Source organism: Otolemur garnettii, unplaced genomic scaffold (genome assembly GCF_000181295.1).
Source record: "Otolemur garnettii isolate 467f Iridium unplaced genomic scaffold, OtoGar3 scaffold00026, whole genome shotgun sequence".
Classification (NCBI taxonomy): Eukaryota; Metazoa; Chordata; class Mammalia; order Primates; family Galagidae; genus Otolemur; species Otolemur garnettii.
This window is the reverse complement of record NW_003852421.1, coordinates 15,676,041-15,688,308: the sequence shown is the minus strand read 5'-3', so window position 1 is coordinate 15,688,308 and position 12,268 is coordinate 15,676,041.

Here is a 12,268-nt window from a genome sequence, read left to right as displayed (position 1 = left end):
GACATGTAAATGAGTAGAGTCATCATGGAAAAATATACAGATGTTCTCCCCAAAATTAAAAATGGAACTATTGTATAACCCAGCAATCCCACTATGGGATAGCTATCCAGGAAAAATGGAACAAATATGCTAAAGAGATACTTGCATTCCTGTGTTTATTCCAGTATTGTCTTCAAGAGCAAAGATATGGAATCAACTTAAGTGTCCAGAAATAGAATAATGGATAAAGAAAATGTGGTCCATATACACCATAGAATACTATTCAACCCTTAAAAAGGAGGAAATCGTCTTTTGTGACAACAGAGATAAACCTCAAGGTTGTTATGTTAAGTGAAATAAACCAAGGCCCAGAAAGATAAATACCACATGACCTCATTTATATGTGGAATCTAAAAAAGTAAAACTCCAGGGTGGCACTTGTGGCTCAAAGGAGTAGGGCACCAGCCCCATATATGGGAGGTGGCAGGTTCAAACCCAGCCAGGGACAAAAACTGCAAAAAAAAAAAAAAAAAAAAAAAAAAAATTAAAACTCCATAATAGAGTTTAGAAGGGTGGTTGGGAGAATAGGGGTTGGGGAAGAGTGAGATATTGGTCAAAGGGTGCAGAGTTTCAGTTACACAGGATGAGTAAGTTCTGGAAATCTGATGCACAGCATGGTGACTATTGTTAATGACTATAATTAGGTGTTCTTACCACAGAAAATAAGTATAGGAGGTAATACATCTGTTAATTAGCTTGATTTCACCATTCTACAATGTATGCATATCTCAAAATATCATGTTATACATGATAAATTATACAATTTTTATTTATATATTAAATAAAGAGAAAAATAAAAAGAAAAAGATACAATTATAATACCCTACCCATCCCATTTACTGATGTCTGACAAGAGCAAAGGCTACCAAAAATAGCAGTGGTTCCCAGGTCTCTCAGATGCCTAATTCATCCCTAAACTCTCAGATATATAAATGTTGCCTCCAATTTTAGTTGTGTCTGAATGTGTGGATGGTATGTGATGGAAAAGTCATATTTATTATTTAATACAACCCAATATACAGGTCATGTTACTACTAATGCCCAGCTGACTACTAGTAACAGCTTAAAAAGTACTTTCCCCTTAAGTTATCTATATTTGAGCTTAAATGTACTTATGAGCTATTTAATATTATCTTCATTCATATATAAAAGTTTATCATTAAAGCATTTCACATAGCTTCTTAATGAAATTGGGTTTCAGACTTTAAGTTTTTTTTCTTTAATGACTTAAAACTATTCAAATTGTCTATTCTTATTTTTTAATTTTTTAAAATATTAATTTCCTTTTTTTGAGACAGAGTCTATCTCTGTTGTCCAGGCTAGAGTGCCATGGTGTCAGCCTTGCTCTCAGCAACCTCAAACTTTTAGGTCCAAGCGAGCCTCTTGCTTGGAACTACAGGCACCTGCCACAACACTCAGCTAATTTTTTGTATTTTTGGCCCAGGCTGGGTTCGGACCTGCCAGCCTCAGTGTATGTGGCCAGCACCCTACCCACCAAGCTACAGGCACTGCTCTGAAATAGCTTTCATATTTAGTTCTACCTCACCTTCCCACAAACTTTTTTTTTTTTTGTAAATAGTTACAAGTAAAAAACCAATAGTTAGGCTTATATTTGATTATGTTATGAGTTCAGAAAAATTTACTAGTTCTCATCTATTGGTTTATAGAACTGTCTTTGTAAAAATGAAAAAAAGTTTATAATACTATGAAGACTCTATTTTCTCAGCACATTATTATTGTTTCCATTTAGGAGGATAAAATAGTATGAGAAGTACTATATTACAGAGACAGCCCTTAAGAATCTCAAACATAGCCAACAAAATTCAAACTTTTTCCAATTTGCTAACCGCAGAGTGGACAATCCATTTAGCATTCTTACTTGGTCAGAGAAAATCAAGTCCATGATCTAATTCTAAGAATCAAATTTTTATCTCGTGTATTTTTTGACTTCACTTCACTGGTAATCGCTGAGGGTTGGTATATTTAATGTGTTGTATGATTTTACCTCGTAAATTTGAAAGTCTTATTTCTTTAAATCTGGCATAATCGACTAGGAAAACTGGATAACATTGTACTTGTTTTGTGAGCATTTTCGTGTGTTTGCGTTTATTTACCCATCGAGGGTAAAAAACATTTCTTATAAACAAAGAAAATGCTTTGGCAGTAAGGGGAAAGAAATCAGCTTTTATCCTAGAGAATGGTGTGTCTCTGATTTCCTTTTAAGCAATTTGGATCACTGGATATATTTATAATGGGTGGTGATTTTTAATCATTGAAGATAATAACCTCATGTTTTTTATTAGTTATTTGGCTTTAATAGGCCATTCAAGTAATGTTTTAGCTAATAGTTTTTTGTCTTTAGTGGGAAGGAAACAACATTTTGTTATTATTCAAGAAAAGCACATTGCCTCTTAATGATCTGTTATCAATGAGTTTCTTGCGTTCTCTTGTTTTGTATAGTGTCTGCCACTTAGCATTCAGAAGATTAATTATTATTTTTATAGAAATGATCATAAAGTTCTAGTTTGGTTATAAGCAATCATTTGATGTTTTGTTTCTTATAGTCTTTTAGAATGACTGTATTTTTAGTTTGTGCTAGTTTAATAGAAACCAGGCCATTTTGTCTAGAAGACAAAATATTTATTATTTGAAAAGATAAAATGCAAAATTGTAGTGAATTGTAACTTGAATTAGTGGGTTGCTTTTTTTATTATTACTTTTTTTTTTTTATTGTTACATCTTTAGTGTTGGGAATGTCTTTGTTCTTCTTCAAGAGGGGCGGCTGGGATTGGGATGAGCAGGGTTGGGACGTGACCAGTATGTGTTTGGGGAGTCCCTAAGTCTCAGTTGTTTTGAATAAAGTGTAACTTGGATTCTGGTTTTCCTTCATTTGGTAACAGTACATATTGTCCCAGCAAAATTTTGGTAAATTGCAAGGCTGCTAAAAAACACAGGTTTTTATCTACATGTTTGTTTCTTTTGTGAAATTGTTCCATTTTTTAATAGAACACAAGGTAACATTTCTCTTCAAGGAAAGAAGTTCATTAAAATTATTGTGGCAGATGGTATCTGTGGCTCAAAGGAGTAGGGTGCCTGCCCCATATACCGGAGGTGGTGGGTTCAAACCCAGCCCGGCCAAAAATTGCAAAAAAAAAAAAAATTTCCTTCAAATCAATATGATAATTGTTAAACATTGGTCCCTCTCCTATTAATACCATCTAAAATCTTTTCCTTGTGTTTGTAAATGAGTTCATACTAGAAGGACAAACAATTCAAGATATTTTGTCTCCAGGTTAACTGATTGATGATCTACCTTATGCATTGTAGAATTTTGCCAAAGAGTTGAAATACTCAAGACTAAATAATTTTTGCTTGCTTCTGATTTCTAAATAGGCATAGGTAAGGAAAGAGATAGTCCTGATTTTGGAAGACTGAGAATCATATACTTATCCAAGATTGCAGAGGTATCCATTGACTATATCAAGTTTCTGTGCCTTGACATGAAAATGTATTGCTCCTGTCCATTTTCTAATTAGAAAACAAGGAGATTCTTTAGTTAATATAATCGTGATCTTCATGTAGATCTTTGTAGAGCAAGCTCCTTGTGAAGAAAATGCTCATTTGGAGGATAGTTCTACATATATGGAACTCAGGAGACAAATGTATTCTTAGAAAAATATTAACTCTTATTCAGATAATTTTCAATTTTTTTTAGTAGATTATGTGAGAACTTGCTAGCATTTGAAGGGTAATTCACTTACTAATTAGTGTTGGGAGTGATGAGTGAACATGTGTGTGTGTGTGTGTGTGTGTGTGTATAGAAGGACACAGAAATTAAGGGAGAATAGACTTTTACTTTCTTTAATTCCCACATTGATTTTCCCAGATTTGTTTTTCTTTGTGACTAACTTTCTCAGATACAGTAATAAGATCTGAGTATTTCCTGTGATCTGATGTTTATTTATTTGATTTACACGCAACATAGAATGGCTTTGTTCTTCTCTCATCTTAATGATAGGTCTATTGGACCTTTGATAAATGTCTCTTTTCTCTAATCTTTTCTCCAGATTTTACAAATTGTAATAGCTCCTTTGGAACTTACATGGTTTATCCCTTCAATAGGCACAGGAAGTCTTTATGGCCTTTGGAATGGTTCAGGGATTGCCATTTTTAAGAGTTTCAGAAAACTCAGTGGGGACTTCTTAAGTTACTCTGTTTGAAAGGAAAGGAACACTAGTCAGAAAAGAAAAACTAATTCCAGAAAATCACAACAAAACAAACATAACTTCCCCTAAGTGTTGCTGTGAAGGTGAAGCAGAAAGAACCCTCACTATATCTTGTGAAAGGGAACATTTTTTCCAATGTCTACTAAAACTAGACATACCTATACCGTCTGATCTAGCAATTCCGCTCTTCTGTAGATGTCCACTGTAAATTCCCACTGATGTATATCAAAACATAGTTGAGACTTTTTGAAGCAGCACTGCAATGGACCAAAATATGTATACATGTTTATACAGGTGTGTGTGTACATGTATATATTTAAAATGAGTCCAAAGGCCCATTGACAATCAATTGAATACTCATGTGCTGGAATACTATGCCACAATCAAAATGAACGAACTACAAATACACAAAACAATGTGAATTAATCTTGAAGACATACTATTGAGCAAAGAAGCCAGACATGGTGGAATATATTCTATGTGAATTGAATTACATCAATAAAAAACTCTGACATAACTCTACTGTGCTTTAGGTGTATATCCGAAAATATCAAGGTCAGGGAAGGAAGTAAACACACACTTGGTCACAACTTCAGGAAGGGAGGCATTTGCATTCAAGAAGTAGTGAGCCTGGGAATTCTTGTATAGTATCTGGCCACGTGTGTCAGCTATGTTGCTGTTCATGTCAGTGGTTTAGCAAGTTGTACATTTATTTTATTCACTTTTCGCTGTGTGTTATATTTGATAATTTCAAGTGCCTAAACTATTCTAAGAAAAGGAAATTGAGATGAAATCACAGGTGTTGGTTTAAAGAAAGTTTTACGGTTTGACTTACATTTACCAAACCAAGGACAGTCTCCGCTAATTGCATTTTGCTCTTCACCCCTTCCGTTGCACCTGGTCCTTAGGGCACACGTGGTGAGCTGAGCATGCCGAGGAGCCCCCCTGCACTAGTTTCAGAGGGATGAAATAAGTTTGGAGAGGAAGGTTGATGTTTGAATCCCATTACTTGGGTGAGGTTAAGTCAGATGCTTCATATCACTATGGCATAGTTGCGTGTGTGTGTGTGTGTGTGTGTGTGTGTGTGTGTGTGCATGAATGTTCCTTATGTTAATTCTATTCTAGTGGAATGAGGGAAGTGCTGGAATTCAGCACCAGCCAAGTACCTAACGTGCCCTTTGACCCTTGACCATAATGAATATAAAATGCCGGTAGTAATAGATAGATTGAAATGAAGACCCCCTTCATCTTGGCATGTGAGAGAGATTTGCAGTCACATTTGGATTCTCAAAGTGCTGTTTGATTGGAGATTAACACGTGGGTGGACTGACCTTCCTTGCAAAAGTGGTTGTTTTTGCACTAAATGTGTGAAAAACAAATTTCAAATAGCTGCCCTCTTGTACTTCTCTTGTGATTCATATTGTCACCCTTTTAAATTTCTCAGCAATAATGGTGCTTATTAAACTCACTAGGGCTTTTTTCCCTACCCCTCCACTAATCCACTTTGTTTTCCTTCTCTGGGGGTGGACTCTTCTACCACCAGAAAGGTTAGTTTCTTCACTTTCTCCACTGGCAATGTACAATTTTTTTGACTGACTTGTGTTTGAGTCCCAAGAATGTCTGTTTTGGATCATAAAGGGAGCTTTTGGGATGCATTGTATAAAGGTTTTGCAGCAATTTCTACCATATTTTATTTTTATTAGCTTTAAAATTTAATACATACATTTTCTAAATATAGATTTGTCTCCAGTCTTTTTCCTTAATAAATGTTTCCTACATGTCACCTTGTTCATCAGTATGACAATTTTTCTTGTTACAACTGTCAAATTTCAGCAGATTTAGGCTTTTGTCAAATTCTAAAATTGTTTTAATTAAAACAAGAAAACAGATGATTGAAATTGACCTATACTTTTAGAATCTCTGAGAGGATAAAGGATCTGAAACTGTTTTCAGTTTTGGTACGGCTCACTTTATTTTAAGCTGTTTTGAGTTGGGATCGAGGGGGTTTGAGATGACTCCCAAGTTGGGGTGGAGTAATTCTACCACTCTTAATGTGCAGTCTATCTGATGTTCCTCTATATTTTATGTAGAGTAGGATGGAAGTAATTTTATTTTTATCACGTATGCTGAGTTTGATCATATATGCAATCTTTATATTTTTGGCTGGTTTGAGCTTATTTTAAACATTTGGAAGATAATCAGAGAGTCTTAAATAGTTCCTGCTCAGTAGTAATTAATGCCAACAGAAAAATCAAGTGTACTTAGGAAATCTTTTACCCAATATAATCATCTAATAAACAGTAGTATAGTCCTTATAGTAAGTTTAGACATTTTGATGTTAAATGGTAACTTTTTCCATCCATAGCAACATCTTTTTTTTTGACAGGAATGAGGCAGAAGGGAAAGTAAAAAGGCATTAGAATATTTAAACATTAATTCTAGCGTCCATGGTTCTGAAAGGAAGGCTCCCTGTTACTATGTTTTATCTGTCTGAGTCCTTTCATTTTAAGAGCACACCACAAGGTATTTCAATAGCAACTCACTGAGTTCATTAGAGGAAAAATCTTTCTTTGAAAATCAATTTGTTTTGTCCTATTTCTCTTAAGGCTGAGTTATTAAAGTAATATTCCTACAGTTGGTTTCCTTTCTTTTCTTTCTTTTTTTTTTTTCATTTTATTGTTTTGAGACAAGGTCTCACTCTCTCACCCAAGTTGGAATGCAGTGGTATCATCATAGTTCACTGCAACCTCAAACTCCTGGACTCAAGTCATCCTTCCTCTTCAGCCTCCCAAATAGCTGGGACTACACATGTGCCTTACCACACTTGGCTAATTTTTCTGTTTGTTTGTTTGTTTGTTTTTTTTTTTTGTAGAGATGGGTCTTGAATTCCTGGCCTCAAACAATTCTCTCAGCTCCATTGCCCAAAGCGCTAGGATTACGGGCATGAGTAATGCCTGGTCTTCCCTTTTCTTTCATATGGTACTTGGGAAGAGATATTGTGAGTAACCTTGCATTAAAAAATGGCCCCTCATTCCTGAAGAATCATATGGCCTACAGCACCTACTGATTTTAAGTAGTCATATGAGCAGATAAATGGTGCATTTGTATCATTAAAAAAGTATTTCTACTGGGATTTTAGAGACCCTTATTTAGAAAGTAGACAGAAGTGTGCACATTTTTCAGGGTCATTGGGGACTTTAAGTAAAATCCCATCCAACCAGACACTGGCTATGAAGAGCAATCCACGCTTTTGCCATATGGTAGAAACAACTTCTTGTAGCTCCCAAGATCTTGGAAATGATGCAAGGTACACTAGGGACTTAGAGAAACACGTAGGGAAAGGACTTTCTTTAATTTTCAAAAGTGAGAAAAGAAGTACTTGCTGTGTTTCTATTATATCCACTTATGTTTGTTCCTATCTGCTTTTGGTGACTATTAGCATGTCTTTAATCACTGGGTTAGGTGGAAGTGAGTAATTTCCTTTTGAGCACAGCTCTTGTGTTCTTTCTTCATTCAGGTTCCATAGACGTTGGAGTAGGAGAGGACATTTTTGAGCATTATCTTCTGGGGTATGTGCATTCGAGGGAAAGGAAAGGGCTGTGGGTTCTGCATGGTCAAGTGCGCATCCAAGCCCTTAGGCCAGCCACATTATTGAACACATGCTATATGTGCTATGGTAAGCACTTTACATACATGAACTAGTGTAGGAAGTGGGCACCGTCAACTCTGTATTATTAAGGTACCTGTGCTCTACAAACTCTTCCTGTCTTTTAGTTACTCATTTTGTTTTTTCCCAAGTTCTCGGTAATAGTTTTTTTCCATCATTTTAAACTCATGCTTGAAATTTAAGGGCAAGGACTTATTCAGACCTTGGATGGAATTGAGAAAGTCACCCCGTATGTAGTCTACTATGGTGGGGCGGTGTTCTTGTGAAGGGCAGATTGAATTGTAGCATTAAAGGAATTAGCCATTAAAAATGAGGTTTTATTTAAAATAGTATTTCTAGTCTAGTATTTCTAGTATTTCTGAAGATGTCACACTTATCCTATGTGGTGGCATGCCTGGACTCCCAGCTACTCTGGATGATAAAGTGGAAAGATCGCTTGAGCCCAGGAGTTTGAGTCTGGTCTGGGCTACGTAGTGAAACCCCATCTCTAAAGGGAAGGGAAAAAATTTCATTGGCAAAAACTGAAGATTGAATTTATCTATGTATTTAGACAGCTCCAGAGAAATTAGGAAGCATCTGTAAATCCCTATGGTAAAGTGTTTTCTGTGGCCAGGGATGGATGGTAGGTTACAGATAAACAAATAGCTCTACCTTTGACTGAAGTTTATTCTGGCCCTTTTCAAAGCAAAGGATCTTTCTTTAGGCATATACATTTTTTTTTCTTCAGATATATTCCTTTTTGAGGAAGCAAAACATTTTCTGTAGATGGCCTGAAATTGCAACAAGCTCTTCTTTTTGAGAAATAGTATGTCTGAAAATACAAAACAGAGATTCAAAGCACCTTTACAATATAGGGATTTTTTTTTCACACGATAGAAACATGATTCACTTGGCCTCTGCTGGGGAGATGTTTTGATGTTCTCCTCTTCACTTCTTTTAAAAATAACCCTTTATATTCTAGGGCTTGTGAAAAATACCTTTGATTCTCACTTGGCCTCTTCCACTGAATTGGAAAATTTGGTTCCATTCTCTTAGCAGGTAAATAGCCTTAAAACCATTCATGGTTTTGTCAGGGTAGAGGAGAGCAGAAAAGCATTACATATGTTCCAAGTTAAGAGAGGCCAATCTTTTGCTGTTTTCAAGTGGTTCCTTCCCCTCCCTTCTTCTATTAAGGGCTCAACCACAATGCAGCTTTAATCAGCTTCATTGATTTAAAGCTAATTTGCACTTGGCTTCAAGGTTAAGGTCCACAGCACAAGCTGAAGACCTTTACATCAGAAGTCAGAATGAAAAGCCTTAGGTATATCATATTGTCTGCTGTGCATAAGAATGACAGCTCTTGATGGCTGCGAATTAGCTATTGGGGAAAAAGGCACAAAGCCAGTTTCTCTTCCGTGTTAATATAACCTCTGCTAGTCGAGTTAAACAGCATCGCTATCAACATTTCTGCTTCATCATGTAAATTGATGGAATTGGCTGAAAATACTTTGGTACTGTGATGTTTGTAGCCATCAATTTCTGGTTGGTTTCAGTTGGATTTCACCCTAATTGCCAAACTGATTCCATCTGTAATAACTTTTAACATTTATTTTTCCCAAAGGGAAAAAAATGTCTTGTCTGTATTCTGCAATTAAGAAGGTGATGAAATATTCAGTGTCTGTCTCCACTCTGACTAAATTCTTTTGTTAACTTTATCAGATAAACTATAAAATATTAACCGTGCTCACTGTTTGAGCATGTGCAGATGGCACAATATTTACCAGGCATATTTTTAATATACACTTAAGTTTATAAATTGAATTAACTATTACATGGCTAATTTTTTTTCCCCTCTTTTTTCCAAATCGATGCAACAAGCATCCGTGTTGTTGGCTGTGTGCTACGGTAGGACAGTTGTGGATAATTACATAAGCTTAGCTGTGTATATAATAAATAACATTTCCCCCAAACGTAACCGCATGAAATCAAATCAAGCAGAAATAATGCTATTTTCTAAGCAAAATTATGCTGAGTAGCAATGTGTGGGCTCTTTGCTTTTTCTCTGACAGCTCAGTTTTTCAATTTTTCTGGAACATTTCAATAGGTAAGTTAACTTTCCCTACCTCGCTTATCCTCCTTACAACTCACCTTACATATCCATAGCCTACCTTCTCTACATTCCCGAATGTACTAACTTAATAGCCACACAGCACTTCACTTCAAGCAGATTTTCTCAGAACGTGGTAGGGACTGAATCAAGGTCAAGTTCTAAATCATGGTAAAAAGACCCATAACAAAAGCGTTTTTTAAACTAATGGACAAAAGCCTTACTTATTGGTGAGCTGCTAAAATATCCAAATTGGTCTTCCCAGGAAAGTACAGATTCCTAAAAGTCTCCTCTTCGTGTAGCACCCCAAAGAGCTCAAGACTGATCTAGAAGGGAAAGGAAACATTACAATTCCGTGTGATGCAGGTTATTTTGGATGTGCACTGTAGGGCCAGAAAAAAGCAGGGTGGATAGCACATTTTGGGAGTCAGGGATAATGCCATGGCGAGGGGGCATAACAATTTAGCTGAGATTTAAATGGTTGCCCATGTGGACAAGGGTGAGCAGGGCAGAAAGGATATTCCAGGCAGAGGGAACAGCCTATGTGCAGTGGTGAACGCCACTAGAGACGTGTACCAATGCATGGGGATGAAGTAGGGAGTGGCGGAGAAGAGATGAGGGTGGTAGTTGCAGCCTGGACCCCCAGAGGTGGAATTAACAAGATGTGCTGATGTCCCGGTTTAATGGGCCATATAGCTGCTATCATATAATAATGGGAACTATGTGATGGTAGACAAAAGGCAAGCACTGGAGGGCCCGAGTCAGGAATGGCCACTGAATTCTTTGAGGTCCCCCTTATTACTTAGCAAGCTGCGTTTCAGAAAAGGCTGGAATTTAGCTATGAGTCTGGTAGGGTGAGCATCAGTATTCAAAATACCTCATTTTGGATATGAAACCTTATTTTGTACACTACACTGGCGAGCAGGGACCACAAAGCTCCATACATGAATCACATTCAAGTTTACACAGATGTCAAAGTTATGGAATCTGATTTAAACATGTTTCCGTGTGCACTCACAAGTGGTTTTGAGAGTCCCTAATATCCGTCGTGGTAATTGATTATAAACTTAATTAAAGTATCATACAGTGTAAATTTATCAATCCTTAAACAGAGCAAACATTCGCATCCCTAACAAGTAGTATGTAGTTAAGCCAGGAAAACTCAAGTCTTTTTCCTAAGAGCATCGGTGCTGCTGAGCAATAGAGGTGAATAAAGCCTCTAAGAGCTCTCATTGGAGTTGAGGACACAAAGCCTGAATACATCACATTTTAAATAACAAAAGCGTTAAATTATTCAAAAGAACACAATTTAGCATGAGAGGGGATAGCTGCAGATGCAGAGGGCGCTGACGACGCTGAAGCAATATCATTTCATCTACTTATTGCAGAATGTATCAGTCCATAGTAATGTCGATAACCCACTTCAATCTGTGCATGTAAGTTAAACATAAAACGTGTCTCAGAGATAAGCTGAGACAATAATGATGGGTTCTCTCCAGTGGAGGAAGGCAGAGGAAGCTGAAGTGACATTGGTGTAATAGACGTGGGATGCAAAACTGCATGGAAGCTAAAATCTGTTCACACAAAGGGGCAAAGGCGCACTCACTCCGTAACTGAATTCCCCCCAAAGCCAAAGGGTGAGTCTGGGGAAACATTGTTTAAACACCGTTGTTTATTTACAGCATTTGAAGGTTGAAGCATTCTTTTTTAATTTCCGGGGTGAGTAATAGAATCTCCCTGTACCTCATTTAATTATTCACAGCTTTGTTGCTGTGGTCATTATTATTCTCCGGGGCAGCCTCAGGCCAAATTGTGAGGCAGACCAATGTTCCGCACCCCCAGCCACCCCCTTTAATGTCCTTCTCTGCTTTAGTGGAGCTTGAGCCCACCTTGGGAGCAGAGCTCTTACCACCTCCCTGACAATCCCCTATGGACACTGGCTCCAGGAAAAACCAACAGGCAGATGTATATTCCCGCTGAGGTGCTAAAATGTGAGAAGTTTAATTTTAACTCTCTCGGTGGGGCATTCACATTATCACTATGGACAAAGCCTTTAGCTATGGGAAAGGGGATCACGGTTTGAGGATTCAGCTAGTTCAGGGAAGAAACAGGCTGAGCAGGTGTAGATCTTTCTTTCACCCCTCTGCTCACATCATGGCCGCAGTCCCCTACTGTCCCTGCCCCCTTCACCACCTCTTGTCAGTGTTATGACAGCAGCCTTCTAGTTGGTCTCTCCATTTTTCAAGACTT